General features: G+C 43.3%; 65 non-coding genes and 2 pseudogenes across 65 annotated transcripts; all 67 read right to left on the bottom strand.

Moving 5' to 3' along the window:
* Nucleotides 1-129: 129 nt before the first annotated feature.
* LOC133786541 (5S ribosomal RNA) lies at nucleotides 130-248 on the bottom strand. The gene has a single exon (XR_009871696.1). It is a non-coding gene; the product is annotated as a 5S ribosomal RNA (ribosomal RNA).
* A 225-nt stretch (nucleotides 249-473) lies between these two features.
* LOC133786563 (5S ribosomal RNA) lies at nucleotides 474-592 on the bottom strand. Its single transcript, XR_009871717.1, has one exon. It is a non-coding gene; the product is annotated as a 5S ribosomal RNA (ribosomal RNA).
* Nucleotides 593-819: 227 nt separating this feature from the next.
* LOC133786297 (5S ribosomal RNA) lies at nucleotides 820-938 on the bottom strand. Its single transcript, XR_009871464.1, has one exon. It is a non-coding gene; the product is annotated as a 5S ribosomal RNA (ribosomal RNA).
* A 226-nt stretch (nucleotides 939-1,164) lies between these two features.
* LOC133786478 (5S ribosomal RNA) lies at nucleotides 1,165-1,283 on the bottom strand. The gene has a single exon (XR_009871636.1). It is a non-coding gene; the product is annotated as a 5S ribosomal RNA (ribosomal RNA).
* Nucleotides 1,284-1,503: 220 nt separating this feature from the next.
* LOC133788003 (5S ribosomal RNA) lies at nucleotides 1,504-1,622 on the bottom strand. Its single transcript, XR_009872986.1, has one exon. It is a non-coding gene; the product is annotated as a 5S ribosomal RNA (ribosomal RNA).
* Nucleotides 1,623-1,846: 224 nt separating this feature from the next.
* LOC133788013 (5S ribosomal RNA) lies at nucleotides 1,847-1,965 on the bottom strand. The gene has a single exon (XR_009872996.1). It is a non-coding gene; the product is annotated as a 5S ribosomal RNA (ribosomal RNA).
* Nucleotides 1,966-2,191: 226 nt separating this feature from the next.
* LOC133786872 (5S ribosomal RNA) lies at nucleotides 2,192-2,310 on the bottom strand. Its single transcript, XR_009872013.1, has one exon. It is a non-coding gene; the product is annotated as a 5S ribosomal RNA (ribosomal RNA).
* A 226-nt stretch (nucleotides 2,311-2,536) lies between these two features.
* Nucleotides 2,537-2,655, bottom strand: LOC133787088 (5S ribosomal RNA). Its single transcript, XR_009872218.1, has one exon. It is a non-coding gene; the product is annotated as a 5S ribosomal RNA (ribosomal RNA).
* Nucleotides 2,656-2,879: 224 nt separating this feature from the next.
* Nucleotides 2,880-2,998, bottom strand: LOC133786470 (5S ribosomal RNA). Its single transcript, XR_009871629.1, has one exon. It is a non-coding gene; the product is annotated as a 5S ribosomal RNA (ribosomal RNA).
* Nucleotides 2,999-3,224: 226 nt separating this feature from the next.
* Nucleotides 3,225-3,343, bottom strand: LOC133788028 (5S ribosomal RNA). The gene has a single exon (XR_009873010.1). It is a non-coding gene; the product is annotated as a 5S ribosomal RNA (ribosomal RNA).
* A 226-nt stretch (nucleotides 3,344-3,569) lies between these two features.
* On the bottom strand, nucleotides 3,570-3,688 carry LOC133788027 (5S ribosomal RNA). The gene has a single exon (XR_009873009.1). It is a non-coding gene; the product is annotated as a 5S ribosomal RNA (ribosomal RNA).
* Nucleotides 3,689-3,914: 226 nt separating this feature from the next.
* LOC133788026 (5S ribosomal RNA) lies at nucleotides 3,915-4,033 on the bottom strand. The gene has a single exon (XR_009873008.1). It is a non-coding gene; the product is annotated as a 5S ribosomal RNA (ribosomal RNA).
* Nucleotides 4,034-4,259: 226 nt separating this feature from the next.
* Nucleotides 4,260-4,378, bottom strand: LOC133788025 (5S ribosomal RNA). Its single transcript, XR_009873007.1, has one exon. It is a non-coding gene; the product is annotated as a 5S ribosomal RNA (ribosomal RNA).
* Nucleotides 4,379-4,604: 226 nt separating this feature from the next.
* Nucleotides 4,605-4,723, bottom strand: LOC133788024 (5S ribosomal RNA). Its single transcript, XR_009873006.1, has one exon. It is a non-coding gene; the product is annotated as a 5S ribosomal RNA (ribosomal RNA).
* A 221-nt stretch (nucleotides 4,724-4,944) lies between these two features.
* Nucleotides 4,945-5,063, bottom strand: LOC133787934 (5S ribosomal RNA). Its single transcript, XR_009872921.1, has one exon. It is a non-coding gene; the product is annotated as a 5S ribosomal RNA (ribosomal RNA).
* Nucleotides 5,064-5,288: 225 nt separating this feature from the next.
* On the bottom strand, nucleotides 5,289-5,407 carry LOC133786540 (5S ribosomal RNA). The gene has a single exon (XR_009871695.1). It is a non-coding gene; the product is annotated as a 5S ribosomal RNA (ribosomal RNA).
* Nucleotides 5,408-5,631: 224 nt separating this feature from the next.
* LOC133786638 (5S ribosomal RNA) lies at nucleotides 5,632-5,750 on the bottom strand. Its single transcript, XR_009871786.1, has one exon. It is a non-coding gene; the product is annotated as a 5S ribosomal RNA (ribosomal RNA).
* A 227-nt stretch (nucleotides 5,751-5,977) lies between these two features.
* Nucleotides 5,978-6,096, bottom strand: LOC133786789 (5S ribosomal RNA). The gene has a single exon (XR_009871932.1). It is a non-coding gene; the product is annotated as a 5S ribosomal RNA (ribosomal RNA).
* Nucleotides 6,097-6,321: 225 nt separating this feature from the next.
* LOC133786476 (5S ribosomal RNA) lies at nucleotides 6,322-6,440 on the bottom strand. Its single transcript, XR_009871635.1, has one exon. It is a non-coding gene; the product is annotated as a 5S ribosomal RNA (ribosomal RNA).
* A 220-nt stretch (nucleotides 6,441-6,660) lies between these two features.
* LOC133788021 (5S ribosomal RNA) lies at nucleotides 6,661-6,779 on the bottom strand. The gene has a single exon (XR_009873003.1). It is a non-coding gene; the product is annotated as a 5S ribosomal RNA (ribosomal RNA).
* A 224-nt stretch (nucleotides 6,780-7,003) lies between these two features.
* On the bottom strand, nucleotides 7,004-7,122 carry LOC133788012 (5S ribosomal RNA). Its single transcript, XR_009872995.1, has one exon. It is a non-coding gene; the product is annotated as a 5S ribosomal RNA (ribosomal RNA).
* A 226-nt stretch (nucleotides 7,123-7,348) lies between these two features.
* On the bottom strand, nucleotides 7,349-7,467 carry LOC133786900 (5S ribosomal RNA). Its single transcript, XR_009872041.1, has one exon. It is a non-coding gene; the product is annotated as a 5S ribosomal RNA (ribosomal RNA).
* A 224-nt stretch (nucleotides 7,468-7,691) lies between these two features.
* LOC133786469 (5S ribosomal RNA) lies at nucleotides 7,692-7,810 on the bottom strand. The gene has a single exon (XR_009871628.1). It is a non-coding gene; the product is annotated as a 5S ribosomal RNA (ribosomal RNA).
* A 226-nt stretch (nucleotides 7,811-8,036) lies between these two features.
* LOC133788023 (5S ribosomal RNA) lies at nucleotides 8,037-8,155 on the bottom strand. Its single transcript, XR_009873005.1, has one exon. It is a non-coding gene; the product is annotated as a 5S ribosomal RNA (ribosomal RNA).
* Nucleotides 8,156-8,381: 226 nt separating this feature from the next.
* On the bottom strand, nucleotides 8,382-8,500 carry LOC133788022 (5S ribosomal RNA). The gene has a single exon (XR_009873004.1). It is a non-coding gene; the product is annotated as a 5S ribosomal RNA (ribosomal RNA).
* Nucleotides 8,501-8,726: 226 nt separating this feature from the next.
* LOC133788020 (5S ribosomal RNA) lies at nucleotides 8,727-8,845 on the bottom strand. The gene has a single exon (XR_009873002.1). It is a non-coding gene; the product is annotated as a 5S ribosomal RNA (ribosomal RNA).
* Nucleotides 8,846-9,071: 226 nt separating this feature from the next.
* LOC133786666 (5S ribosomal RNA) lies at nucleotides 9,072-9,190 on the bottom strand. The gene has a single exon (XR_009871812.1). It is a non-coding gene; the product is annotated as a 5S ribosomal RNA (ribosomal RNA).
* Nucleotides 9,191-9,411: 221 nt separating this feature from the next.
* Nucleotides 9,412-9,530, bottom strand: LOC133787933 (5S ribosomal RNA). The gene has a single exon (XR_009872920.1). It is a non-coding gene; the product is annotated as a 5S ribosomal RNA (ribosomal RNA).
* Nucleotides 9,531-9,756: 226 nt separating this feature from the next.
* On the bottom strand, nucleotides 9,757-9,875 carry LOC133786539 (5S ribosomal RNA). Its single transcript, XR_009871694.1, has one exon. It is a non-coding gene; the product is annotated as a 5S ribosomal RNA (ribosomal RNA).
* A 225-nt stretch (nucleotides 9,876-10,100) lies between these two features.
* Nucleotides 10,101-10,219, bottom strand: LOC133786902 (5S ribosomal RNA). Its single transcript, XR_009872043.1, has one exon. It is a non-coding gene; the product is annotated as a 5S ribosomal RNA (ribosomal RNA).
* Nucleotides 10,220-10,446: 227 nt separating this feature from the next.
* On the bottom strand, nucleotides 10,447-10,565 carry LOC133786296 (5S ribosomal RNA). The gene has a single exon (XR_009871463.1). It is a non-coding gene; the product is annotated as a 5S ribosomal RNA (ribosomal RNA).
* Nucleotides 10,566-10,791: 226 nt separating this feature from the next.
* LOC133786475 (5S ribosomal RNA) lies at nucleotides 10,792-10,910 on the bottom strand. The gene has a single exon (XR_009871634.1). It is a non-coding gene; the product is annotated as a 5S ribosomal RNA (ribosomal RNA).
* A 220-nt stretch (nucleotides 10,911-11,130) lies between these two features.
* Nucleotides 11,131-11,249, bottom strand: LOC133787887 (5S ribosomal RNA). The gene has a single exon (XR_009872875.1). It is a non-coding gene; the product is annotated as a 5S ribosomal RNA (ribosomal RNA).
* Nucleotides 11,250-11,472: 223 nt separating this feature from the next.
* On the bottom strand, nucleotides 11,473-11,591 carry LOC133788011 (5S ribosomal RNA). The gene has a single exon (XR_009872994.1). It is a non-coding gene; the product is annotated as a 5S ribosomal RNA (ribosomal RNA).
* A 226-nt stretch (nucleotides 11,592-11,817) lies between these two features.
* On the bottom strand, nucleotides 11,818-11,936 carry LOC133786842 (5S ribosomal RNA). The gene has a single exon (XR_009871983.1). It is a non-coding gene; the product is annotated as a 5S ribosomal RNA (ribosomal RNA).
* A 226-nt stretch (nucleotides 11,937-12,162) lies between these two features.
* Nucleotides 12,163-12,281, bottom strand: LOC133787015 (5S ribosomal RNA). Its single transcript, XR_009872151.1, has one exon. It is a non-coding gene; the product is annotated as a 5S ribosomal RNA (ribosomal RNA).
* Nucleotides 12,282-12,505: 224 nt separating this feature from the next.
* Nucleotides 12,506-12,624, bottom strand: LOC133786468 (5S ribosomal RNA). Its single transcript, XR_009871627.1, has one exon. It is a non-coding gene; the product is annotated as a 5S ribosomal RNA (ribosomal RNA).
* A 226-nt stretch (nucleotides 12,625-12,850) lies between these two features.
* Nucleotides 12,851-12,969, bottom strand: LOC133786423 (5S ribosomal RNA). The gene has a single exon (XR_009871585.1). It is a non-coding gene; the product is annotated as a 5S ribosomal RNA (ribosomal RNA).
* Nucleotides 12,970-13,195: 226 nt separating this feature from the next.
* On the bottom strand, nucleotides 13,196-13,314 carry LOC133788019 (5S ribosomal RNA). The gene has a single exon (XR_009873001.1). It is a non-coding gene; the product is annotated as a 5S ribosomal RNA (ribosomal RNA).
* A 226-nt stretch (nucleotides 13,315-13,540) lies between these two features.
* On the bottom strand, nucleotides 13,541-13,659 carry LOC133786646 (5S ribosomal RNA). The gene has a single exon (XR_009871794.1). It is a non-coding gene; the product is annotated as a 5S ribosomal RNA (ribosomal RNA).
* A 226-nt stretch (nucleotides 13,660-13,885) lies between these two features.
* LOC133787881 (5S ribosomal RNA) lies at nucleotides 13,886-14,004 on the bottom strand. Its single transcript, XR_009872869.1, has one exon. It is a non-coding gene; the product is annotated as a 5S ribosomal RNA (ribosomal RNA).
* A 227-nt stretch (nucleotides 14,005-14,231) lies between these two features.
* Nucleotides 14,232-14,350, bottom strand: LOC133786824 (5S ribosomal RNA). The gene has a single exon (XR_009871966.1). It is a non-coding gene; the product is annotated as a 5S ribosomal RNA (ribosomal RNA).
* A 223-nt stretch (nucleotides 14,351-14,573) lies between these two features.
* On the bottom strand, nucleotides 14,574-14,692 carry LOC133788039 (5S ribosomal RNA). Its single transcript, XR_009873020.1, has one exon. It is a non-coding gene; the product is annotated as a 5S ribosomal RNA (ribosomal RNA).
* Nucleotides 14,693-14,917: 225 nt separating this feature from the next.
* LOC133787891 (5S ribosomal RNA) lies at nucleotides 14,918-15,036 on the bottom strand. Its single transcript, XR_009872879.1, has one exon. It is a non-coding gene; the product is annotated as a 5S ribosomal RNA (ribosomal RNA).
* Nucleotides 15,037-15,258: 222 nt separating this feature from the next.
* On the bottom strand, nucleotides 15,259-15,377 carry LOC133786495 (5S ribosomal RNA). Its single transcript, XR_009871652.1, has one exon. It is a non-coding gene; the product is annotated as a 5S ribosomal RNA (ribosomal RNA).
* Nucleotides 15,378-15,603: 226 nt separating this feature from the next.
* Nucleotides 15,604-15,722, bottom strand: LOC133786868 (5S ribosomal RNA). Its single transcript, XR_009872009.1, has one exon. It is a non-coding gene; the product is annotated as a 5S ribosomal RNA (ribosomal RNA).
* A 227-nt stretch (nucleotides 15,723-15,949) lies between these two features.
* Nucleotides 15,950-16,068, bottom strand: LOC133787199 (5S ribosomal RNA). The gene has a single exon (XR_009872234.1). It is a non-coding gene; the product is annotated as a 5S ribosomal RNA (ribosomal RNA).
* A 225-nt stretch (nucleotides 16,069-16,293) lies between these two features.
* Nucleotides 16,294-16,412, bottom strand: LOC133787957 (5S ribosomal RNA). Its single transcript, XR_009872943.1, has one exon. It is a non-coding gene; the product is annotated as a 5S ribosomal RNA (ribosomal RNA).
* Nucleotides 16,413-16,638: 226 nt separating this feature from the next.
* Nucleotides 16,639-16,757, bottom strand: LOC133786686 (5S ribosomal RNA). Its single transcript, XR_009871831.1, has one exon. It is a non-coding gene; the product is annotated as a 5S ribosomal RNA (ribosomal RNA).
* A 225-nt stretch (nucleotides 16,758-16,982) lies between these two features.
* Nucleotides 16,983-17,101, bottom strand: LOC133786651 (5S ribosomal RNA). Its single transcript, XR_009871798.1, has one exon. It is a non-coding gene; the product is annotated as a 5S ribosomal RNA (ribosomal RNA).
* A 226-nt stretch (nucleotides 17,102-17,327) lies between these two features.
* Nucleotides 17,328-17,446, bottom strand: LOC133786697 (5S ribosomal RNA). The gene has a single exon (XR_009871841.1). It is a non-coding gene; the product is annotated as a 5S ribosomal RNA (ribosomal RNA).
* A 226-nt stretch (nucleotides 17,447-17,672) lies between these two features.
* On the bottom strand, nucleotides 17,673-17,791 carry LOC133786416 (5S ribosomal RNA). The gene has a single exon (XR_009871578.1). It is a non-coding gene; the product is annotated as a 5S ribosomal RNA (ribosomal RNA).
* Nucleotides 17,792-18,012: 221 nt separating this feature from the next.
* LOC133787094 (5S ribosomal RNA) lies at nucleotides 18,013-18,131 on the bottom strand (annotated as a pseudogene).
* A 224-nt stretch (nucleotides 18,132-18,355) lies between these two features.
* On the bottom strand, nucleotides 18,356-18,474 carry LOC133786811 (5S ribosomal RNA). Its single transcript, XR_009871953.1, has one exon. It is a non-coding gene; the product is annotated as a 5S ribosomal RNA (ribosomal RNA).
* Nucleotides 18,475-18,700: 226 nt separating this feature from the next.
* Nucleotides 18,701-18,819, bottom strand: LOC133786517 (5S ribosomal RNA). The gene has a single exon (XR_009871673.1). It is a non-coding gene; the product is annotated as a 5S ribosomal RNA (ribosomal RNA).
* A 228-nt stretch (nucleotides 18,820-19,047) lies between these two features.
* LOC133786723 (5S ribosomal RNA) lies at nucleotides 19,048-19,166 on the bottom strand. The gene has a single exon (XR_009871867.1). It is a non-coding gene; the product is annotated as a 5S ribosomal RNA (ribosomal RNA).
* A 221-nt stretch (nucleotides 19,167-19,387) lies between these two features.
* On the bottom strand, nucleotides 19,388-19,506 carry LOC133787407 (5S ribosomal RNA). The gene has a single exon (XR_009872431.1). It is a non-coding gene; the product is annotated as a 5S ribosomal RNA (ribosomal RNA).
* Nucleotides 19,507-19,727: 221 nt separating this feature from the next.
* Nucleotides 19,728-19,846, bottom strand: LOC133787921 (5S ribosomal RNA). The gene has a single exon (XR_009872909.1). It is a non-coding gene; the product is annotated as a 5S ribosomal RNA (ribosomal RNA).
* A 225-nt stretch (nucleotides 19,847-20,071) lies between these two features.
* Nucleotides 20,072-20,190, bottom strand: LOC133787956 (5S ribosomal RNA). The gene has a single exon (XR_009872942.1). It is a non-coding gene; the product is annotated as a 5S ribosomal RNA (ribosomal RNA).
* A 224-nt stretch (nucleotides 20,191-20,414) lies between these two features.
* Nucleotides 20,415-20,533, bottom strand: LOC133788118 (5S ribosomal RNA). Its single transcript, XR_009873095.1, has one exon. It is a non-coding gene; the product is annotated as a 5S ribosomal RNA (ribosomal RNA).
* Nucleotides 20,534-20,756: 223 nt separating this feature from the next.
* On the bottom strand, nucleotides 20,757-20,875 carry LOC133788117 (5S ribosomal RNA). The gene has a single exon (XR_009873094.1). It is a non-coding gene; the product is annotated as a 5S ribosomal RNA (ribosomal RNA).
* Nucleotides 20,876-21,100: 225 nt separating this feature from the next.
* On the bottom strand, nucleotides 21,101-21,219 carry LOC133786685 (5S ribosomal RNA). The gene has a single exon (XR_009871830.1). It is a non-coding gene; the product is annotated as a 5S ribosomal RNA (ribosomal RNA).
* Nucleotides 21,220-21,444: 225 nt separating this feature from the next.
* On the bottom strand, nucleotides 21,445-21,563 carry LOC133788140 (5S ribosomal RNA). Its single transcript, XR_009873116.1, has one exon. It is a non-coding gene; the product is annotated as a 5S ribosomal RNA (ribosomal RNA).
* A 227-nt stretch (nucleotides 21,564-21,790) lies between these two features.
* On the bottom strand, nucleotides 21,791-21,909 carry LOC133786412 (5S ribosomal RNA). The gene has a single exon (XR_009871575.1). It is a non-coding gene; the product is annotated as a 5S ribosomal RNA (ribosomal RNA).
* A 226-nt stretch (nucleotides 21,910-22,135) lies between these two features.
* On the bottom strand, nucleotides 22,136-22,254 carry LOC133786695 (5S ribosomal RNA). Its single transcript, XR_009871840.1, has one exon. It is a non-coding gene; the product is annotated as a 5S ribosomal RNA (ribosomal RNA).
* A 226-nt stretch (nucleotides 22,255-22,480) lies between these two features.
* On the bottom strand, nucleotides 22,481-22,599 carry LOC133786647 (5S ribosomal RNA). Its single transcript, XR_009871795.1, has one exon. It is a non-coding gene; the product is annotated as a 5S ribosomal RNA (ribosomal RNA).
* A 221-nt stretch (nucleotides 22,600-22,820) lies between these two features.
* Nucleotides 22,821-22,939, bottom strand: LOC133787135 (5S ribosomal RNA; annotated as a pseudogene).
* Nucleotides 22,940-23,081: the final 142 nt, after the last annotated feature.

Genomic DNA, 23,081 nt, shown 5'->3' with positions numbered 1-23,081 from the left:
GACCACGGTGTTAACCCCTCAAGGGAAACGGAATAAATGACTCTTTAAAGAGTTAAAACAGACAATACAAACTTTTGAGCCATAAGTGGATTTTTGAAGAACAAAAAAAAAAAAAAAATGATGTTTTCAGGGGTGCAACATGAGGACTTCCTAGGAGGTCACCCATCCTAGTACTATTCTCGCCCAACCACGCTTAACTGCGGAGTTCTGATGGGATCCGGTGCATTAGTGCTGGTATGATCGCACCCGGAATGTTTGGTCCGCAATATTCATTTATAGCGAACGCGTGTGTCCTCCCTTTTCTCCCTCGGATCCACTAGGAACTTCTTATTCGCTGCTTGTTAGTGACCACGGTGTTAACCCCTCAAGGGAAACAGAATAAATGTCTCTTTCAAGATTTAAAACAGAAAATACACACTTTTGAGCCGTAAGTGGGTTTTTGAAGAACAAAAAAAAAAAAAATGATGTTTTCAGGGGTGCAGCACGAGGACTTCTCAGGAGGTCACCCATCCTAGTACTACTCTCGCCTAAGCACGCTTAACTGCAGAGTTCTTATGGGATCCGGTGTATTAGTACTGGTATGATCGCACCCGGAATGTTTTGTCCGCAATATTCATTTATAGAGAAGGCGTGTGTCCTCCCTATTCTCTAACAGATCAACTAGGAACTTCTTATTCGCTGCTTGTTAGTGACCACGGTGTTAACCCCTCAAGGGAAACAGAATAAATGACTCTTTAAAGAGTTAAAATAGAAAATACAAAATTTTGAGGCATAAGTGGATTTTTGAAGAACAAAAAAAAAAAAGAAATGATGTTTTCAGGGGTGCAACACGAGGACTTCCCAGGAGTTCACCCATCCTAGTACTATTCTCGCCCAAACACGCTTAACTGCGGAGTTCAGATGGGATCCGGTGCATTAGTGCCGGTATGATCACACCCGGAATGTTTGGTCCGCAATATTCATTTATAACGAACGCGTGTGTCCTCCCTTTTCTCCCTCGGATCAACTAGGAACTTCTTATTCGCTGCTTGTTAGTGACCACGGTGTTAACCCCTCAAGGGAAACAGAATAAATGACTCTTTGAAGATTTGAAACAGAAAATACAAACTTTTGAGCCGTAATTGGATTTTTGAAGAACCAAAAAAAAAAAAAATGATGTTTTCAGGGGTGCAACACGAGGACTTCCCAGGAGGTCACCCATCCTAGTACTACTCTCGCCCAAGCATGCTTAACTGCGGAGTTCTGATGGGATTCGATGCAGTAGTGCTGGTATGATCGCACCCGGAATGTTTCGTCCGCAATATTCATTTATAGCGAACGCGTGTGTCCTCCCTTTTCTCCCTCGGATCAACTAGGAACGTCTTATTCGCAGCTTGTTAGTGACCACGTTCTTAACCCCTCAAAGGAAACAGAATAAATGATTCTTTAAAGATTATAAACAGAAAATACAAACTTTTGAGCCGTAAGTGGATTTTTGAAGAACAAAAAAAAATGATGTTTTCAGGGGTGCAACACGAGGACTTCCCAGGAGGTCACCCATCCTAGTACTACTCTCGCCCAAGCACGCTTAACTACGGAGTTCTGATGGGATCCGGTGCATTAGTGCTGGTATGATCGCACCCGGAATGTTTGGTCCGCAATATTCATTTATAGGGAACGCGTGTGTCCTCCCTTTTCTCACTCGGATCAACTAGGAACTTCTTATTCGCTGCTTGTTAGTGACCACGGTGTTAACCCCTCAAGGGAAACAGAATAAATGTCTCTTTAAAGATTTAAAACAGAAAATACAAACTTTAGAGCCCTAAGTGGGTTTTTGAAGAACAAAAAAAAAAAAATGTTGTTTTCAGGGGTGCAACACGAGGACTTCCCAGGAGGTCACCCATCCTAGTACTACTCTCGCCCAAGCACGCTTAACTGCGGAGTTCTGATGGGATCCGGTGGATTAGTGCTGCTATGATCGCAACCAGAATGTTTGGTCCGCAATATTCATTTATAGAGAACGCGTGTGTCCTCCCTTTTCTCCCTCGGATCAACTAGGAACTTCTTATTCGCTGCTTGTTAGTGACCACGGTGTTAACACCTAAAGGGAAATGGAATAAATGACTCTTTAAAGATTTAAAACAGAAAATACAAACTTTTGAGCCGTAAGTGGATTTTTGAAGAACAAAAAAAAAAAAAAATGATGTTTTCAGGGGTGCAACACGAGGACTTCCCAGAAGGTCACCCATCCTAGTACTACTCTCGCCCAAGCACGCTTGACTTCGGAGTTCTGATGGGATCCGATGCATTAGTGCTGGTATGATCGCACCCGGAATGTTTGGTCCGCAATATTCATTTATAGCAAACGCGTGTGTCCTCCCTTTTCTCCCTCGGATCAACTAGGAACTTCTTATTCGCTGCTTGTTAGTGACCACGGTGTTATCCCCTCAAGGGAAACAGAATAAATGTCTCTTTCAAGATTTAAAACAGAAAATACAAACTTTTGAGCCGTAAGTGGGTTTTTGAAGAACAAAAAAAAAAAAAAATGTTGTTTTCAGGGGTGCAAAACGAGGACTTCCCAGGAGGTCACCAATCCTTGTAGTACTCTCGCCCAAGCACGCTTAACTGGGGAGTTCTGATGGGATCCGATGTATTAGTGCTGGTATGATCGCACCAGGAATGTTTGGTCCGCAATATTCATTTATAGCGAACGCGTGTGTCCTCCCTTTTCTCCCTCGGATCAACTAGGAACTTCTTATTCGCTTCTTGTTAGTGACCACATTCTTTACCCCTCAAAGGAAACAGAATAAATGACTCCTTAAAGATTTGAAACAGAAAATACAAACTTTTGAGCCGTAAGTGGATTTTTGAAGAACAAAAAAAAAAAATTGATGTTTTCAGGGGTGCAACACGAGGACTTCCAAGGAGGTCACCCATCCTAGTACTACTCTCGCCCAAGCACGCTTTACTGCGGAGTTCTGATGGGATCTCGTGGATTAGTGCTGGTATGATCGCACCCAGAATGTTTGGTCCGCAATATTCATTTATAGCGAACGCGTGTGTCCTCCCTTTTCTCCCTGGGATCATCTAGGAACTTCTTATTCGCTGCTTGTTAGTGACCACGGTATTAACCCCTCAAGGGAAACGGAACAAACGACTCTTTAAAGATTTAAAACAGAAAATACATACTTTTGATCCGTAAGTGGATTTTTGAAGAACAAAAAAACAAAAAAATGATGTTTTCAGGGGTGCAACACGAGGACTTCCCAGGAGGTCACCCATCCCAGTACTACTCACGCCAAAGCACGCTTAACTGCGGAGTTCTGATGGGAACCGGTGCTTTAGTGCTGGTATGATCGCACCCGGAATGTTTGGTCCGCAATATTCATTTATAGCGAACGCGTGTGTCCTCCCTTTTCTCCCTGGGATCATCTAGGAACTTCTTATTCGCTGCTTGTTAGTGACCACGGTATTAACCCCTCAAGGGAAACGGAACAAACGACTCTTTAAAGATTTAAAACAGAAAATACATACTTTTGATCCGTATGTGGATTTTTGAAGAACAAAAAAACAAAAAAATGATGTTTTCAGGGGTGCAACACGAGGACTTCCCAGGAGGTCACCCATCCCAGTACTACTCACGCCAAAGCACGCTTAACTGCGGAGTTCTGATGGGAACCGGTGCTTTAGTGCTGGTATGATCGCACCCGGAATGTTTGGTCCGCAATATTCATTTATAGCGAACGCGTGTGTCCTCCCTTTTCTCCCTGGGATCATCTAGGAACTTCTTATTCGCTGCTTGTTAGTGACCACGGTATTAACCCCTCAAGGGAAACGGAACAAACGACTCTTTAAAGATTTAAAACAGAAAATACATACTTTTGATCCGTAAGTGGATTTTTGAAGAACAAAAAAACAAAAAAATGATGTTTTCAGGGGTGCAACACGAGGACTTCCCAGGAGGTCACCCATCCCAGTACTACTCACGCCAAAGCACGCTTAACTGCGGAGTTCTGATGGGAACCGGTGCTTTAGTGCTGGTATGATCGCACCCGGAATGTTTGGTCCGCAATATTCATTTATAGCGAACGCGTGTGTCCTCCCTTTTCTCCCTGGGATCATCTAGGAACTTCTTATTCGCTGCTTGTTAGTGACCACGGTATTAACCCCTCAAGGGAAACGGAACAAACGACTCTTTAAAGATTTAAAACAGAAAATACATACTTTTGATCCGTAAGTGGATTTTTGAAGAACAAAAAAACAAAAAAATGATGTTTTCAGGGGTGCAACACGAGGACTTCCCAGGAGGTCACCCATCCCAGTACTACTCACGCCAAAGCACGCTTAACTGCGGAGTTCTGATGGGAACCGGTGCTTTAGTGCTGGTATGATCGCACCCGGAATGTTTGGTCCGCAATATTCATTTATAGCGAACGCGTGTGTCCTCCCTTTTCTCCCTGGGATCATCTAGGAACTTCTTATTCGCTGCTTGTTAGTGACCACGGTATTAACCCCTCAAGGGAAACGGAACAAACGACTCTTTAAAGGTTTAAAACAGAAAATACATACTTTTGATCCGTAAGTGGATTTTTGAAGAACAAAAAAACAAAAAAATGATGTTTTCAGGGGTGCAACACGAGGACTTCCCAGGAGGTCACCCATCCCAGTACTACTCACGCCAAAGCACGCTTAACTGCGGAGTTCTGATGGGAACCGGTGCTTTAGTGCTGGTATGATCGCACCCGGAATGTTTGGTCCGCAATATTCATTTATAGCGAACGCGTGTGTCCTCCCTTTTCTCCCTCGGATCAACTAGGAACGTCTTATTCGCTGCTTGTTGGTGACCACGGTCTTAACCCCTCAAAGGAAACATAATAAATGATTGTTTAAAGATTATAAATAGAAAATACAAACTTTTGAGCCGTAAGTGGATTTTTGAAGAACAAAAAAAAAATGATGTTTTCAGGGGTGCAACACGAGGACTTCTCAGGAGGTCACCCATCCTAGTACTACACTCGCCCAAGCACGCTTAACTGCAGAGTTCTGATGGGATCCGGTGGATTAGTACTGGTATGATCGCACCCGGAGTGTTTGGACCGCAATATTCATTTATAGAGAACGCGTGTGTCCTCCCTTTTGTCCCACGGATCAACTACGAACTTCTTATTCGCTGCTTGTTAGTGACCACGGTGTTAACCCCTCAAGGGAAACGGAATAAATGACTCTTTAAAGAGTTAAAACAGACAATACAAACTTTTGAGCCATAAGTGGATTTTTGAAGAACAAAAAAAAAAAAAATGATGTTTTCAGGGGTGCAACATGAGGACTTCCTAGGAGGTCACCCATCCTAGTACTATTCTCGCCCAACCACGCTTAACTGCGGAGTTCTGATGGGATCCGGTGCATTAGTGCTGGTATGATCGCACCCGGAATGTTTGGTCCGCAATATTCATTTATAGCGAACGCGTGTGTCCTCCCTTTTCTCCCTCGGATCCACTAGGAACTTCTTATTCGCTGCTTGTTAGTGACCACAGTGTTAACCCCTCAAGGGAAACAGAATAAATGTCTCTTTCAAGATTTAAAACAGAAAATACAAACTTTTGAGCCGTAAGTGGGTTTTTGAAGAACAAAAAAAAAAAAATGATGTTTTCAGGGGTGCAGCACGAGGACTTCTCAGGAGGTCACCCATCCTAGTACTACTCTCGCCCAAGCACGCTTAACTGCAGAGTTCTTATGGGATCCGGTGGATTAGTACTGGTATGATCGCACGCGGAATGTTTTGTCAGCAATATTCATTTATAGAGAACGCGTGTGTCCTCCCTTTTCTCTAACAGATCAACTAGGAACTTCTTATTCGCTGCTTGTTAGTGACCACGGTGTTAACCCCTCAAGGGAAACAGAATAAATGACTCTTTAAAGAGCTAAAATAGAAAATACAAAATTTTGAGGCATAAGTGGATTTTTGAAGAACAAAAAAAAAAAAGAAATGATGTTTTCAGGGGTGCAACACGAGGACTTCCCAGGAGTTCACCCATCCTAGTACTATTCTCGCCCAAACACGCTTAACTGCGGAGTTCAGATGGGAACCGGTGCATTAGTACCGGTATGATCACACCCGGAATGTTTGGTCCGCAATATTCATTTATAACGAACGCGTGTGTCCTCCCTTTTCTCCCTCGGATCAACTAGGAACTTCTTATTCGCTGCTTGTTAGTGACCACGGTGTTAACCCCTCAAGGGAAACAGAATAAATGACTCTTTGAAGATTTGAAACAGAAAATACAAACTTTTGAGCCGTAATTGGATTTTTGAAGAACCAAAAAAAAAAAAATGATGTTTTCAGGGGTGCAACACGAGGACTTCCCAGGAGGTCACCCATCCTAGTACTACTCTCGCCCAAGCATGCTTAACTGCGGAGTTCTGATGGGATTCGATGCAGTAGTGCTGGTATGATCGCACCCGGAATGTTTCGTCCGCAATATTCATTTATAGCGAACGCGTGTGTCCTCCCTTTTCTCCCTCGGATCAACTAGGAACGTCTTATTCGCAGCTTGTTAGTGACCACGGTCTTAACCCCTCAAAAGAAACAGAATAAATGATTCTTTAAAGATTATAAACAGAAAATACAAACTTTTGAGCCGTAAGTGGATTTTTGAAGAACAAAAAAAAATGATGTTTTCAGGGGTGCAACACGAGGACTTCCCAGGAGGTCACCCGTCCTAGTACTACTCTCGCCCAAGCACGCTTAACTACGGAGTTCTGATGGGATCCGGTGCATTAGTGCTGGTATGATCGCACCCGGAATGTTTGGTCCGCAATATTCATTTATAGGGAACGCGTGTGTCCTCCCTTTTCTCACTCGGATCAACTAGGAACTTCTTATTCGCTGCTTGTTAGTGACCACGGTGTTAACCCCTCAAGGGAAACAGAATAAATGTCTCTTTAAAGATTTAAAACAGAAAATACAAACTTTAGAGCCCTAAGTGGGTTTTTGAAGAACAAAAAAAAAAAAATGTTGTTTTCAGGGGTGCAACACGAGGACTTCCCAGGAGGTCACCCATCCTAGTACTACTCTCGCCCAAGCACGCTTAACTGCGGAGTTCTGATGGGATCCGGTGGATTAGTGCTGCTATGATCGCAACCAGAATGTTTGGTCCGCAATATTCATTTATAGAGAACGCGTGTGTCCTCCCTTTTCTCCCTCGGATCAACTAGGAACTTCTTATTCGCTGCTTTTTAGTGACCACGGTGTTAACCCCTCAAGGGAAACGGAATAAATGACTCTTTAAAGATTTGAAACAGAAAATACAAACTTTAGAGCCGTAAGTGGATTTTTGAAGAACAAAAAAAAAAAAAAATGATGTTTTCAGGGGTGCAACACGAGGACTTCCCAGGAGGTCACCAATCCTAGTAGTACTCTCGCCCAAGCACGCTTAACTGGGGAGTTCTGATGGGATCCGATGTATTAGTGCTGGTATGATCGCACCAGGAATGTTTGGTCCGCAATATTCATTTATAGCGAACGCGTGTGTCCTCCCTTTTCTCCCTCGGATCAACTAGGAACTTCTTATTCGCTTCTTGTTAGTGACCACATTCTTTACCCCTCAAAGGAAACAGAATAAATGACTCTTTAAAGATTTGAAACAGAAAATACAAACTTTTGAGCCGTAAGTGGATTTTTGAAGAACAAAAAAAAAAAAATGATGTTTTCAGGGGTGCAACACGAGGACTTCCAAGGAGGTCACCCATCCTAGTACTACTCTCGCCCAAGCACGCTTTACTGCGGAGTTCTGATGGGATCTCGTGGATTAGTGCTGGTATGATCGCACCCGGAATGTTTGGTCCGCAATATTCATTTATAGCGAACGCGTGTGTCCTCCCTTTTCTCCCTGGGATCATCTAGGAACTTCTTATTCGCTGCTTGTTAGTGACCACGGTATTAACCCCTCAAGGGAAATGGAACAAACGACTCTTTAAAGATTTAAAACAGAAAATACATACTTTTGATCCGTAAGTGGATTTTTGAAGAACAAAAAAACAAAAAAATGATGTTTTCAGGGGTGCAACACGAGGACTTCCCAGGAGGTCACCCATCCCAGTACTACTCACGCCAAAGCACGCTTAACTGCGGAGTTCTGATGGGAACCGGTGCTTTAGTGCTGGTATGATCGCACCCGGAATGTTTGGTCCGCAATATTCATTTATAGCGAACGCATGTGTCCTCCCTTTTCTCCCTGGGATCATCTAGGAACTTCTTATTCGCTGCTTGTTAGTGACCACGGTATTAACCCCTCAAGGGAAACGGAACAAACGACTCTTTAAAGATTTAAAACAGAAAATACATACTTTTGATCCGTAAGTGGATTTTTGAAGAACAAAAAAACAAAAAAATGATGTTTTCAGGGGTGCAACACGAGGACTTCCCAGGAGGTCACCCATCCCAGTACTACTCACGCCAAAGCACGCTTAACTGCGGAGTTCTGATGGGAACCGGTGCTTTAGTGCTGGTATGATCGCACCCGGAATGTTTGGTCCGCAATATTCATTTATAGCGAACGCGTGTGTCCTCCCTTTTCTCCCTGGGATCATCTAGGAACTTCTTATTCGCTGCTTGTTAGTGACCACGGTATTAACCCCTCAAGGGAAACGGAACAAACGACTCTTTAAAGATTTAAAACAGAAAATACATACTTTTGATCCGTAAGTGGATTTTTGAAGAACAAAAAAACAAAAAAATGATGTTTTCAGGGGTGCAACACGAGGACTTCCCAGGAGGTCACCCATCCCAGTACTACTCACGCCAAAGCACGCTTAACTGCGGAGTTCTGATGGGAACCGGTGCTTTAGTGCTGGTATGATCGCACCCGGAATGTTTGGTCCGCAATATTCATTTATAGCGAACGCGTGTGTCCTCCCTTTTCTCCCTGGGATCATCTAGGAACTTCTTATTCGCTGCTTGTTAGTGACCACGGTATTAACCCCTCAAGGGAAACGGAACAAACGACTCTTTAAAGATTTAAAACAGAAAATACATACTTTTGATCCGTAAGTGGATTTTTGAAGAACAAAAAAACAAAAAAATGATGTTTTCAGGGGTGCAACACGAGGACTTCCCAGGAGGTCACCCATCCCAGTACTACTCATGCCAAAGCACGCTTAACTGCGGAGTTCTGATGGAAACCGGTGCTTTAGTGCTGGTATGATCGCACCCGGAATGTTTGGTCCGCAATATTCATTTATAGCGAACGCATGTGTCCTCCCTTTTCTCCCTCGGATCAACTAGGAACGTCTTATTCGCTGCTTGTTGGTGACCACGGTCTTAACCCCTCAAAGGAAACATAATAAATGATTGTTTAAAGATTATAAATAGAAAATACAAACTTTTGAGCCGTAAGTGGATTTTTGAAGAACAAAAAAAAAATGATGTTTTCAGGGGTGCAACACGAGGACTTCTCAGGAGGTCACCCATCCTAGTACTACACTCGCCCAAGCACGCTTAACTGCAGAGTTCTGATGGGATCCGGTGGATTAGTACTGGTATGATCGCACCCGGAATGTTTGGACCGCAATATTCATTTATAGAGAACGCGTGTGTCCTCCCTTTTGTCCCACGGATCAACTACGAACTTCTTATTCGCTGCTTGTTAGTGACCACGGTGTTAACCCCTCAAGGGAAACGGAATAAATGACTCTTTAAAGAGTTAAAACAGACAATACAAACTTTTGAGCCATAAGTGGATTTTTGAAGAACAAAAAAAAAAAAAAATGATGTTTTCAGGGGTGCAACATGAGGACTTCCTAGGAGGTCACCCATCCTAGTACTATTCTCGCCCAACCACGCTTAACTGCGGAGTTCTGATGGGATCCGGTGCATTAGTGCTGGTATGATCGCACCCGGAATGTTTGGTCCGCAATATTCATTTATAGCGAACGCGTGTGTCCTCCCTTTTCTCCCTCGGATCCACTAGGAACTTCTTATTCGCTGCTTGTTAGTGACCACGGTGTTAACCCCTCAAGGGAAACAGAATAAATGTCTCTTTCAAGATTTAAAACAGAAAATACAAACTTTTGAGCCGTAAGTGGGTTTTTAAAGAACAAAAAAAAAAAAATTGATGTTTTCAGGGGTGCAGCACGAGGACTTCTCAGGAGGTCACCCATCCTAGTACTACTCTCGCCCAAGCACGCTTAACTGCAGTGTTCTTATGGGATCCGGTGGATTAGTACTGGTATGATCGCACGCGGAATGTTTTGTCCGCAATATTCATTTATAGAGAACGCGTGTGTCCTCCCTTTTCTCTAACAGATCAACTAGGAACTTCTTATTCGCTGCTTGTTAGTGACCACGATGTTAACCCCTCAAGGGAAACAGAATAAATGACTCTTTAAAGAGTTAAAATAGAAAATACAAAATTTTGAGGCATAAGTGGATTTTTGAAGAACAAAAAAAAAAAAGAAATGATGTTTTCAGGGGTGCAACACGAGGACTTCCCAGGAGTTCACCCATCCTAGTACTATTCTCGCCCAAACACGCTTAACTGCGGAGTTCAGATGGGATCCGGTGCATTAGTGCCGGTATGATCACACCCGAAATGTTTGGTCCGCAATATTCATTTATAACGAATGCGTGTATCCTCCCTTTTCTCCCTCGGATCAACTAGGAACTTCTTATTCGCTGCTTGTTAGTGACCACGGTGTTAACCCCTCAAGGGAAACAGAATAAATGACTCTTTGAAGATTTGAAACAGAAAATACAAACTTTTGAGCCGTAATTGGATTTTTGAAGAACCAAAAAAAAAAAAAATGATGTTTTCAGGGGTGCAACACGAGGACTTCCCAGGAGGTCACCCATCCTAGTACTACTCTCGCCCAAGCATGCTTAACTGCGGAGTTCTGATGGGATTCGATGCAGTAGTGCTGGTATGATCGCACCCGGAATGTTTCGTCCGCAATATTCATTTATAGCGAACGCGTGTGTCCTCCCTTTTCTCCCTCGGATCAACTAGGAACGTCTTATTCGCTGCTTGTTAGTGACCACGGTCTTAACCCCTCAAAAGAAACAGAATAAATGATTCTTTAAAGATTATAAACAGAAAATACAAACTTTTGAGCCGTAAGTGGATTTTTGAAGAACAAAAAAAAATGATGTTTTCAGGGGTGCAACACGAGGACTTCCCAGGAGGTCACCCATCCTAGTACTACTCTCGCCCAAGCACGCTTAACTACGGAGTTCTGATGGGATCCGGTGCATTAGTGCTGGTATGATCGCACCCGGAATGTTTGGTCCGCAATATTCATTTATAGGGAACGCGTGTGTCCTCCCTTTTCTCACTCGGATCAACTAGGAACTTCTTATTCGCTGCTTGTTAGTGACCACGGTGTTAACCCCTCAAGGGAAACAGAATAAATGTCTCTTTAAAGATTTAAAACAGAAAATACAAACTTTAGAGCCCTAAGTGGGTTTTTGAAGAACAAAAAAAAAAAATGTTGTTTTCAGGGGTGCAACACGAGGACTTCCCAGGAGGTCACCCATCCTAGTACTACTCTCGCCCAAGCACGCTTAACTGCGGAGTTCTGATGGGATCCGGTGGATTAGTGCTGCTATGATCGCAACCAGAATGTTTGGTCCGCAATATTCATTTATACAGAACGCGTGTGTCCTCCCTTTTCTCCCTCGGATCAACTAGGAACTTCTTATTCGCTGCTTTTTAGTGACCACGGTGTTAACCCCTCAAGGGAAACGGAATAAATGACTCTTTAAAGATTTGAAACAGAAAATACAAACTTTAGAGCCGTAAGTGGTTTTTTGAAAAACAAAAAAAAAAAAAAATGATGTTTTCAGGGGTGCAACACGAGGACTTCCCAGGAGGTCACCCAACCTAGTACTACTCTCGCCCAAGCACGCTAAACTGCGGAGTTCTGATGGGATCTGGTGCATTAGTGCTATCATGATCGCACCCGGAATGTTTGGTCCGCAATATTCATTTATAGCAAACGCGTGTGTCCTCCCTTTTCTCCCTCGGATCAACTAGGAACTTCTTATTCGCTGCTTGTTAGTGACCACGGTGTTAACCCCTCAAGGGAAACAGAATAAATGTCTCTTTCAAGATTTAAAACAGAAAATACAAACTTTTGAGCCGTAAGTGGGTTTTTGAAGAACAAAAAAAAAAAAAAATGTTGTTTTCAGGGGTGCAAAACGAGGACTTCCCAGGAGGTCACCAATCCTAGTAGTACTCTCGCCCAAGCACGCTTAACTGGGGAGTTCTGATGGGATCCGATGTATTAGTGCTGGTATGATCGCACCAGGAATGTTTGGTCCGCAATATTCATTTATAGCGAACGCGTGTGTCCTCCCTTTTCTCCCTCGGATCAACTAGGAACTTCTTATTCGCTTCTTGTTAGTGACCACAATCTTTACCCCTCAAAGGAAACAGAATAAATGACTCTTTAAAGATTTGAAACAGAAAATACAAACTTTTGAGCCGTAAGTGGATTTTTGAAGAACAAAAAAAAAAAAATGATGTTTTCAGGGGTGCAACACGAGGACTTCCAAGGAGGTCACCCATCCTAGTACTACTCTCGCCCAAGCACGCTTTACTGCGGAGTTCTGATGGGATCTCGTGGATTAGTGCTGGTATGATCGCACCCGGAATGTTTGGTCCGCAATATTCATTTATAGCGAACGCGTGTGTCCTCCCTTTTCTCCCTGGGATCATCTAGGAACTTCTTTTTCGCTGCTTGTTAGTGACCACGGTATTAACCCCTCAAGGGAAACGGAACAAACGACTCTTTAAAGATTTAAAACAGAAAATACATACTTTTGATCCGTAAGTGGATTTTTGAAGAACAAAAAAACAAAAAAATGATGTTTTCAGGGGTGCAACACGAGGACTTCCCAGGAGGTCACCCATCCCAGTACTACTCACGCCAAAGCACGCTTAACTGCGGAGTTCTGATGGGAACCGGTGCTTTAGTGCTGGTATGATCGCCCCCGGAATGTTTGGTCCGCAATATTCATTTATAGCGAACGCGTGTGTCCTCCCTTTTCTCCCTGGGATCATCTAGGAACTTCTTATTCGCTGCTTGTTAGTGACCACGGTATTAACCCCTCAAGGGAAACAGAACAAACGACTCTTTAAAGATTTAAAACAGAAAATACATACTTTTGATCCGTAAGAGGATTTTTGAAGAACAAAAAAACAAAAAAATGATGTTTTCAGGGGTGCAACACGAGGACTTCCCAGGAGGTCACCCATCCCAGTACTACTCACGCCAAAGCACGCTTAACTGCGGAGTTCTGATGGGAACCGGTGCTTTAGTGCTGGTATGATCGCACCCGGAATGTTTGGTCCGCAATATTCATTTATAGCGAACGCGTGTGTCCTCCCTTTTCTCCTTGGGATCATCTAGGAACTTCTTATTCGCTGCTTGTTAGTGACCACGGTATTAACCCCTCAAGGGAAACGGAACAAACGACTCTTTAAAGATTTAAAACATAAAATACATACTTTTGATCCGTAAGTGGATTTTTGAAGAACAAAAAAACCAAAAAATGATGTTTTCAGGGGTGCAACACGAGGACTTCCCAGGAGGTCACCCATCCCAGTACTACTCTCGCCCAACCACGCTTAACTACGGAGTTCTAATGGGATCCGGTACATTAGTTCTAGTATGATCGCACCCTGAATGTTTGGTCCGCAATATTCATTTATAGCGAACACGTGTGTCCTCCCTTTTCTCCCTCGGATCAACTAGGAACATCTTATTCGCTGCTTGTTAGTGACCACGGTGTTAACCCCTCAAGGGAAACTGAATAAATGACTCTTTAAAGATTTGAAACAGAAAATACAAACTTTTGAGCCGCAAGTGGATTTTTGAAGAACAAAAAAAAAAAAAAATGAAGTTTTCAGGGGTGCAACACGAGGACTTCCCAGGAGGTCACCCATCCTAGTACTACTCTCGCCCAAGCACGCTTAACTGCGGAGTTCTTATGGGATCCGGTGTATTAGTGCTGGTATGATCGCACCCGGAATGTTTGGTCCGCAATATTCATTTATAGCGAACGCGTGTGTCCTGCCTTTTCTCCCTCGGATCAACTAGGAACTTCTTATTCGCTGCTTGTTAGTGACCACGGTGTTGACCCCTCAAGGGAAACCGAATAAATGACTCTTTAAAGAGTAAAAACAGAAAATACAAACTTTTGCGCCGTAAGTGGGTTTTTGAAGAACAAAAAAAAAAAAAAAATGATGTTTTCAGGGGTGCAACACGAGGACATCCCAGGAGGTCACCCATCCTAGTAATAATCTCGCCCAAGTACGCTTAACTGCGAAGTTCTGATGGGATCCGGTGCATTGGTGCTGGTATGATCGCACCCTGAATGTTTGGTCCGCAATATTCATTTATAGCGAACACGTGTGTCCTCCCTTTTCTCCCTCGGATGAACTAGGAACTTCTTATTCGCTGCTTGTTAGTGACCACGGTGTTAACCCCTCAAGGGAAACGGAATAAATGACTCTTTAAAGATTTGAAACAGAAAATACAAACTTTTGAGCCGTAAGTGGATTTTTGAAGAACAAAAAAAAAAAATGATGTTTTCAGGGGTGCAACACGAGGACTTCCCAGGAGGTCACCCATCCCAGTACTACGCTCTCCCAAGCACGCTTAACTGCGGAGTTCTGATGGGATCCGGTGCATTAGTGCAGGTATGATCGCACCCGGAATGTTTGGTCCACAATATTCATTTATAGCGGACGCGTGTGTCCTCCCTTTTCTCCGTCGGATCAACTAGGAACTTCTTATTCGCTGCTTGTTAGTGACCACGGTGTTAACCCCTCAAGGGAAACGGAATAAATGTCTCTTTAATGATTAAAAACAGAAAATACAAACTTTTCAGCCGTAAGTGGGTTTTTGAGAACAAAAAAAAAAAAAATTGATGTTTTCAGGGGTGCAACACGAGGACTTCCCAGGAGGTCACCCATCCTAGTACTGCTCTCGCCCAAGCACGCTTAACTGCGGAGTTCTGATGGGATCCGCTGCATTGGTGCTGGTATGATCGCACCCGGAATGTTTGGTCCGCAATATTCATTTATAGCGAACGCGTGTGTCCTCCCTTTTCTGCCTCGGATCAACTAGGAACTTCTTATTCGCTGCTTGTTAGTGACCACGGTGTTAACCCCTCAAGGGAAACGGAATAAATGTCTCTATTAAGAATTAAAACTAAAAATACAAACTTTTGAGCCGTAAGTGGGTTTTTGAAGAACAAAAAAAAAAATGATGTTTTCAGGGGTGTAACACGAGGACTTCCAAGGAGGTCACCCATCCTAGTACTACTCTCGCCCAAGCACGCTTTACTGCGGAGTTCTGATGGGATCTGGTGGATTAGTGCTGGTATGATCGCACCCGGAATATTTGGTCCGCAATATTCATTTATAGCGAACGCGTGTGTCCTCCCTTTTCTCCCTGGGATCATCTAGGAACTTCTTATTCGCTGCTTGTTAGTGACCACGGTTTTAACCCCTCAAGGGAAACGGAACAAACGACTCTTTAAAGATTTAAAACAGAAAATACATACTTTTGATCCGTAAGTGGATTTTTGAAGAACAAAAAAACAAAAAAATGATGTTTTCATGGGTGCAACACGAGGACATCCCAGGAGGTCACCCATCCCAGTACTACTCTCGCCCAACCACGCTTAACTACGGAGTTCTAATGGGATCCGGTGCATTAGTTCTAGTATGATCGCACCCTGAATGTTTGGTCCGCAATATTCATTTATAGCGAACACGTGTGTCCTCCCTTTTCTCCCTCGGATCAACTAGGAACTTCTTATTCACTGCTTGTTAGTGACCACGGTGTTAACCCCTCAAGTGAAACGGAATAAATGACTCTTTAAAGATTTGAAACAGAAAATACAAACTTTTGAGCCGTAATTGGGTTTTTGAAGAACAAAAAAAAAAAAAAAATGATGTTTTCAGGGGTGCGACACGAGGACTTCCCAGGAGGTCACCCATCCTAGTACTACTCTCGCCCAAGCACTCTTAACTGCGGAGTTCTGATGGGATCCGCTGCATTGGTGCTGGTATGATCGCACCCGCAATGTTTGGTCCGCAATATTCATTTATAGCGGACGCGTGTGTCCTCCCTTTTCTCCGTCGGATCAACTAGGAACTTCTTATTCGCTGCTTGTTAGTGACCACGTTGTTAATCCCTCAAGGGAAACAGAATAAATGTCTCTTTTAAGAGTAAAAACAGAAAATACAAACTTTTGAGCCGTAAGTGGATTTTTGAAGAACAAAAAAAAAATATATGATGTTTTCAGGGGTGCAACACGAGGACTTCCCAGGAGGTCACCCATCCCAGTACTACGCTCTCCCAAGCACGCTTAACTGCGGAGTTCTGATGGGATCCGGTGCATTAGTGCTGGTATGATCGCACCCGGAATGTTTGGTCCGCAACATTCATTTATAGGGAACGCGTGTGTCCTCCCTTTTCTCCCTCGGATCAACTAGGAACGTCTTATTCGCTGCTTGTTAGTGACCACGGTCTTAATCTCTCATAGGAAACAGAATAAATGACTCTTTAAAGATTTGAAACAGAAAATACAAACTTTTGAGCCGTAAGTGGGTTTTTGAAGAACAAAAAAAAAAATAAATGATGTTTTCAGGGGTGCAACACGAGGACTTCCCAGGAGGTCACCCATCCTAGTAATACTCTCGCCCAAGCACGCTTAACTATGGAGTTCTGATGGGATCCGGTGCATTAGTTCTAGAATGATCGCACCCTGAATGTTTGGTCCGCAATATTCATTTATAGCGAACACGTGTGTCCTCCCTTTTCTCCCTCGAATCAAATAGGAACTTCTTATTCGCTGCTTGTTAGTGACCACGGTGTTAACCCTCAAGGGAAACGGAATAAATGACTCTTTAAAGATTTGAAACAGAAAATACAAACTTTTGAGCCGTAAGTGGGTTTTTGAAGACCAAAAAGAAAAAAAATTGATATTTTCAGGGGTGCAACACGAGGACTTCCAAGGAGGTCACCCATCCTAGTACTACTCTCGCCCAAGCACGCTTTACTGCGGAGTTCTAATCGGATCTGGTGGATTAGTGCTGGTATGATCGCACCCGGAATATTTGGTCCGCAATATTCATTTATAGCGAACGCGTGTGTCCTCCCTTTTCTCCCTCGGATCATCTAGGAACTTCTTATTCGCTGCTTGTTAGTGACCACGGTTTTAACCCCTCAAGGGAAACGGAACAAACGACTCTATAAAGAGTTAAAACAGAAAATACAAACTTTTGATCCGTAAGTGGATTTTTGAAGAACAAAAAAACAAAAAAATGATGTTTTCAGGGGTGCAACACGAGGACTTCCCAGGAGGTCACCCATCCTAGTACTACTCTCGCTAAAGCACGCTTAACTGTGGAGTTCTGATGGGAACCGGTGCTTTAGTGCTGGTATGATCGCACCCGGAATGTTTGGTCCGCAATATTCATTTATAGCGGACGCGTGTGTCCTCCCTTTTCTCCCTCGGATGAACTAGGAACTTCTTATTCCCTGCTTGTTAGTGACCACTGTGTTAACCCCTCAAGGGAAACGGAATAAATGACTATTTAAAGATTTAAAATTGAAAATACAAACTTTTGAGCCATAAGTGGATTTTTGAAGAACAAAAAAATAAAAATATGATGTTTTCAGGTGTGCAACACGAGGACTTACCAGGAGGTCACCCATCCTAGTACTACTCTCGTCCAAGCACGCTTAACTGCGGAGTTCTGATGGGATCCGGTGCATTAGTGCTGGTATGATCGCAACCGGAATGTTTGTTCCACAACATTCATTTATAGCGAACGCGTGTGTCCAACCTTTTCTCCCTCGGGTCAACTAGGAACGTCTTATTCGCTGCTTGTTAGTGACCACGGTCTTAACCTCTCAAAGGAAACAGAATAAATGACTCTTTAAAGATTTTAAACAGAAAATACAAACTTTTGAGCCGTAAGTGGATTTTTGAAGAACAAAAAAAAAATGATGTTTTCAAGGGTGCAACACGAGGACTTCCCAGGAGATCACCCATCCTAGTACTACTCTCGCCCAAGCACGCTTAACTGAGCAGTTCTGATGGGATCCGGTGCAATAGGGCTGGTATGATCGCCCCGGATAGTTTGGTCCGCAATATTCATTTATAGCGAACGCGTGTGTCCTCCCTTTTCTCCCTCGGATCAACTAGGAACTTCTTATTCGCTGCTTGTTAGTGACCACGGTGTTAACCCCTCAAGAGAAACGGAATAAATGACTCTTTAAAGAGTAAAAACAGAAAATACAAACTTTTGAGCCGTTAGTGGATTTTTGATGAACAAAAAAAAAAAAAATGATGTTTTCAGGGGTGCAACACGAGGACTTCCCAGGAGGTCACCCATCCTAGGAATAATCTCGCCCAAGCACGCTTAACTACGGAGTTCTGAAGGGATCCGGTGCATTAGTTCTAGTATGATCGCACCCTGAATGTTTGGTCCGCAATATTCATTTATAACGAACACGTGTGTCCTCCCTTTTCTCCCTCGGATAAACTAGGAACTTCTTATTCGCTGCTTGTTAGTGACCACGGTGTTAACCCCTCAAGGGAAACGGAATAAATGACTCTTTAAAGATTTAAAACAGAAAATACAAACTTTTGATCCGTAAGTGGATTTTTGAAGAACAAAAAAACAAAAAAATGATGTTTTCAGGGGTGCAACACGAGGACTTCCCAGGAGGTCACCCATCCCAGTACTACTCACGCCAAAGCACGCTTAATTGCGGAGTTCTGATGGGAACCGGTGCTTTAGTGCTGGTATGATCGCACCCGGAATGTTTGGTCCGCAATATTCATTTATAGCGGACGCGTGTGTCCTCCCTTTTCTCCGTTGGATCAACTAGGAACTTCTTATTCGCTGCTTGTTAGTGAGCACGGTGTTAACCCCTCAAGGGAAACGGAATAAATGACTCATTAAAGATTTGAAGCAGAAAATACAAACTTTTGACCCGTAAGTGGATTTTTTGAAGAACAAAAAAAAAAAAAAAATGATGTTTTCAGGGGTGCAACACGAGGAATTCCCAGGGGGTCACCCATCCCAGTACTACTCTCGCCCAAGCACGCTTAACTGCGGAGTTCTGATGGGATCCGATGCATTAGTGCTGGTATGATCGCACCCAGAATGTTTGTTCCGCAACATTCATTTATAGCGAACGCGTGTGTCCTCCTTTATCTCCCTCGGGTCAACTAGGAACGTCTTATTCGCTGCTTGTTAGTGACCACGGTCTTAACCTCTCTAAGGAAACAGAATAAATGACTCTTTAAAGATTTTAAACAGAAAATACAAACTTTTGAGCCGTAAGTGGATATTTGAAGAACAAAAAAAAAATGATGTTTTCAAGGGTGCAACACGAGGACTTCCCAAGAGGTCACCCATCCTAGTACTACTCTCGCCCAAGCACGCTTAACTGCGGAGTTCTGATGGGATCCGGTGCATTAGTGCTGGTATGATCGCACCCGGAATGTTTGTTCCGCAACATTGATTTATAGCGAACGCGTGTGTCCTCCTTTTTCTCCCTCGGGTCAACTAGGAACGTCTTATTCGCTGCTTGTTAGTGACCACGGTCTTAACCTCTCTTAGGAAACAGAATAAATGACTCTTTAAAGATTTTAAACAGAAAATACAAACTTTTGAGCCGTAAGTGGATTTTTGAAGAACAAAAAAAAAATGATGTTTTCAAGGGTGCAACACGAGGACTTCCCAAGAGGTCACCCATCCTAGTACTACTCTCGCCCAAGCACGCTTTACTGCGGAGTTCTGATGGGATCTGGTGGATTAGTGCTGGTATGATCGCACCCGGAATGTTTGGTCCGCAATATTCATTTATAGCGAACGCGTGTGTCCTCCCTTTTCTCCCTGGGATCATCTAGGAACTTCTTATTCGCTGCTTGTTAGTGACCACGTTGTTAATCCCTCAAGGGAAACAGAATAAATGTCTCTTTTAAGAGTAAAAACAGAAAATACAAACTTTTGAGCCGTAAGTGGATTTTTGAAGAACAAAAAAAAAATATATGATGTTTTCAGGGGTGCAACACGAGGACTTCCCAGGAGGTCACCCATCCCAGTACTACGCTCTCCCAAGCACGCTTAACTGCGGAGTTCTGATGGGATCCGGTGCATTAGTGCTGGTATGATCGCACCCGGAATGTTTGGTCCGCAACATTCATTTATAGGGAACGCGTGTGTCCTCCCTTTTCTCCCTCGGATCAACTAGGAACGTCTTATTCGCTGCTTGTTAGTGACCACGGTCTTAATCTCTCATAGGAAACAGAATAAATGACTCTTTAAAGATTTGAAACAGAAAATACAAACTTTTGAGCCGTAAGTGGATTTTTGAAGAACAAAAAAAAAAAAATGAATTTTTCAGGGGTGCAACACGAGGACTTCCCAGGAGGTCACCCATCCCAGTACTACGCTCTCCCAAGCACGCTTAACTGCGGAGTTCTAATGGGATCCGGTGCATTAGTGCAGGTATGATCGCACCCGGAATGTTTGGTCCGCAATATTCATTTATAGCGGACGCGTGTGTCCTCCCTTTTCTCCGTCGGATCAACTAGGAACTTCTAATTCGCTGCTTGTTAGTGACCACGTTGTTAATCCCTCAAGGGAAACAGAATAAATGTCTCTTTTAAGAGTAAAAACAGAAAATACAAACTTTTGAGCCGTAAGTGGATTTTTGAAGAACAAAAAAAAAAAATGATGTTTTCAGGGGTGCAACACGAGGACTTCCCAGGAGGTCACCCATCCCAGTACTACGCTCTCCCAAGCACGCTTAACTGCGGAGTTCTAATGGGATCCGGTGCATTAGTGCAGGTATGATCGCACCCGGAATGTTTGGTCCGCAATATTCATTTATAGCGGACGCGTGTGTCCTCCCTTTTCTCCGTCGGATCAACTAGGAACTTCTTATTCGCTGCTTGTTAGTGACCACGTTGTTAATCCCTCAAGGGAAACAGAATAAATGTCTCTTTCAAGAGTAAAAACAGAAAATACAAACTTTTGAGTCGTAAGTGGGTTTTTGAAGAACAAAAAAAAAAAAAATGATGTTTTCAGGGGTGCAACACGAGGACTTCCCAGGAGGTCACCCATCCTAGTAATACTCTCGCCCAAGCACGCTTAACTATGGAGTTCTGATGGGATCCGGTGCATTAGTTCTAGAATGATCGCACCCTGAATGTTTGGTCCGCAATATTCATTTATAGCGAACACGTGTGTCCTCCCTTTTCTCCCTCGAATCAAATAGGAACTTCTTATTCGCTGCTTGTTAGTGACCACGGTGTTAACCCTCAAGGGAAACGGAGTAAATGACTCTTTAAAGATTTGAAACAGAAAATACAAACTTTTGAGCCGTAAGTGGGTTTTTGAAGACCAAAAAGAAAAAAAATTGATATTTTCAGGGGTGCAACACGAGGACTTCCAAGGAGGTCACCCATCCTAGTACTACTCTCGCCCAAGCACGCTTTACTGCGGAGTTCTAATGGGATCTGGTGGATTAGTGCTGGTATGATCGCACCCGGAATATTTGGTCCGTAATACTCATTTATAGCGAACGCGTGTGTCCTCCCTTTTCTCCCTGGGATCATCTAGGAACTTCTTATTCGCTGCTTGTTAGTGACCACGGTATTAACCCCTCAAGGGAAACGGAACAAACGACTCTTTAAAGATTTAAAACAGAAAATACATACTTTTGATCCGTAAGTGGATTTTTGAAGAACAAAAAAAAAAAAAAAATGATGTTTTCAGGGGTGCAACACGAGGACTTCCCAGGAGGTCACCCATCCCTGTACTACTCTCGCCCAAGAACGCTTCACTGCGGAGTTCTGATGGGATCCGGTGCATTAGTGCTGGTATGATCGCACCTGGAATGTTTGGTCCGCAATATTCATTTATAGCGAACACGTGTGTTCTCCCTTTTCTCCCTCGGATCTACTAGGAACTTCTTATTCGCTGCTTGTTAGTGACCACGGTTTTAACCCCTCAAGGGAAACGGAACAAACGACTCTTTAAAGAGTTAAAACAGAAAATACAAACTTTTGATCCGTAAGTGGATTTTTGAAGAACAAAAAAACAAAAAAATGATGTTTTCAGGGGTGCAACACGAGGACTTCCCAGGAGGTCACCCATCCTAGTACTACTCTCGCTAAAGCACGCTTAACTGTGGAGTTCTGATGGGAACCGGTGCTTTAGTGCTGGTATGATCGCACCCGGAATGTTTGGTCCGCAATATTCATTTATAGCGGACGCGTGTGTCCTCCCTTTTCTCCCTCGGATCAACTAGGAACTTCTTATTCCCTGCTTGTTAGTGACCACGGTGTTAACCCCTCAAGGGAAACGGAATAAATGACTATTTAAAGATTTAAAATTGAAAATACAAACTTTTGAGCCATAAGTGGATTTTTGAAGAACAAAAAAATAAAAATATGATGTTTTCAGGTGTGCAACACGAGGACTTACCAGGAGGTCACCCATCCTAGTACTACTCTCGTCCAAGCACGCTTAACTGCGGAGTTCTGATGGGATCCGGTGCATTAGTGCTGGTACGATCGCAACCGGAATGTTTGTTCCGCAACATTCATTTATAGCGAACGCGTGTGTCCAACCTTTTCTCCCTCGGGTCAACTAGGAACGTCTTATTCGCTGCTTGTTAGTGACCACGGTCTTAACCTCTCAAAGGAAACAGAATAAATGACTCTTTAAAGATTTTAAACAGAAAATACAAACTTTTGAGCCGTAAGTGGATTTTTGAAGAACAAAAAAAAAATGATGTTTTCAAGGGTGCAACACGAGGACTTCCCAGGAAATCACCCATCCTAGTACTACTCTCGCCCAAGCACGCTTAACTGAGCAGTTCTGATGGGATCCGGTGCAATAGGGCTGGTATGATCGCCCCGGAAAGTTTGGTCCGCAATATTCATTTATAGCGAACGCGTGTGTCCTCCCTTTTCTCCCTCGGATCAACTAGGAACTTCTTATTCGCTGCTTGTTAGTGACCACGGTGTTAACCCCTCAAGAGAAACGGAATAAATGACTCTT

Source organism: Humulus lupulus, chromosome 6 (assembly GCF_963169125.1).
Source record: "Humulus lupulus chromosome 6, drHumLupu1.1, whole genome shotgun sequence".
NCBI classification, from domain to species: domain Eukaryota; kingdom Viridiplantae; phylum Streptophyta; class Magnoliopsida; order Rosales; family Cannabaceae; genus Humulus; species Humulus lupulus.
This window is presented reverse-complemented; position numbering and strand designations above follow the sequence as displayed.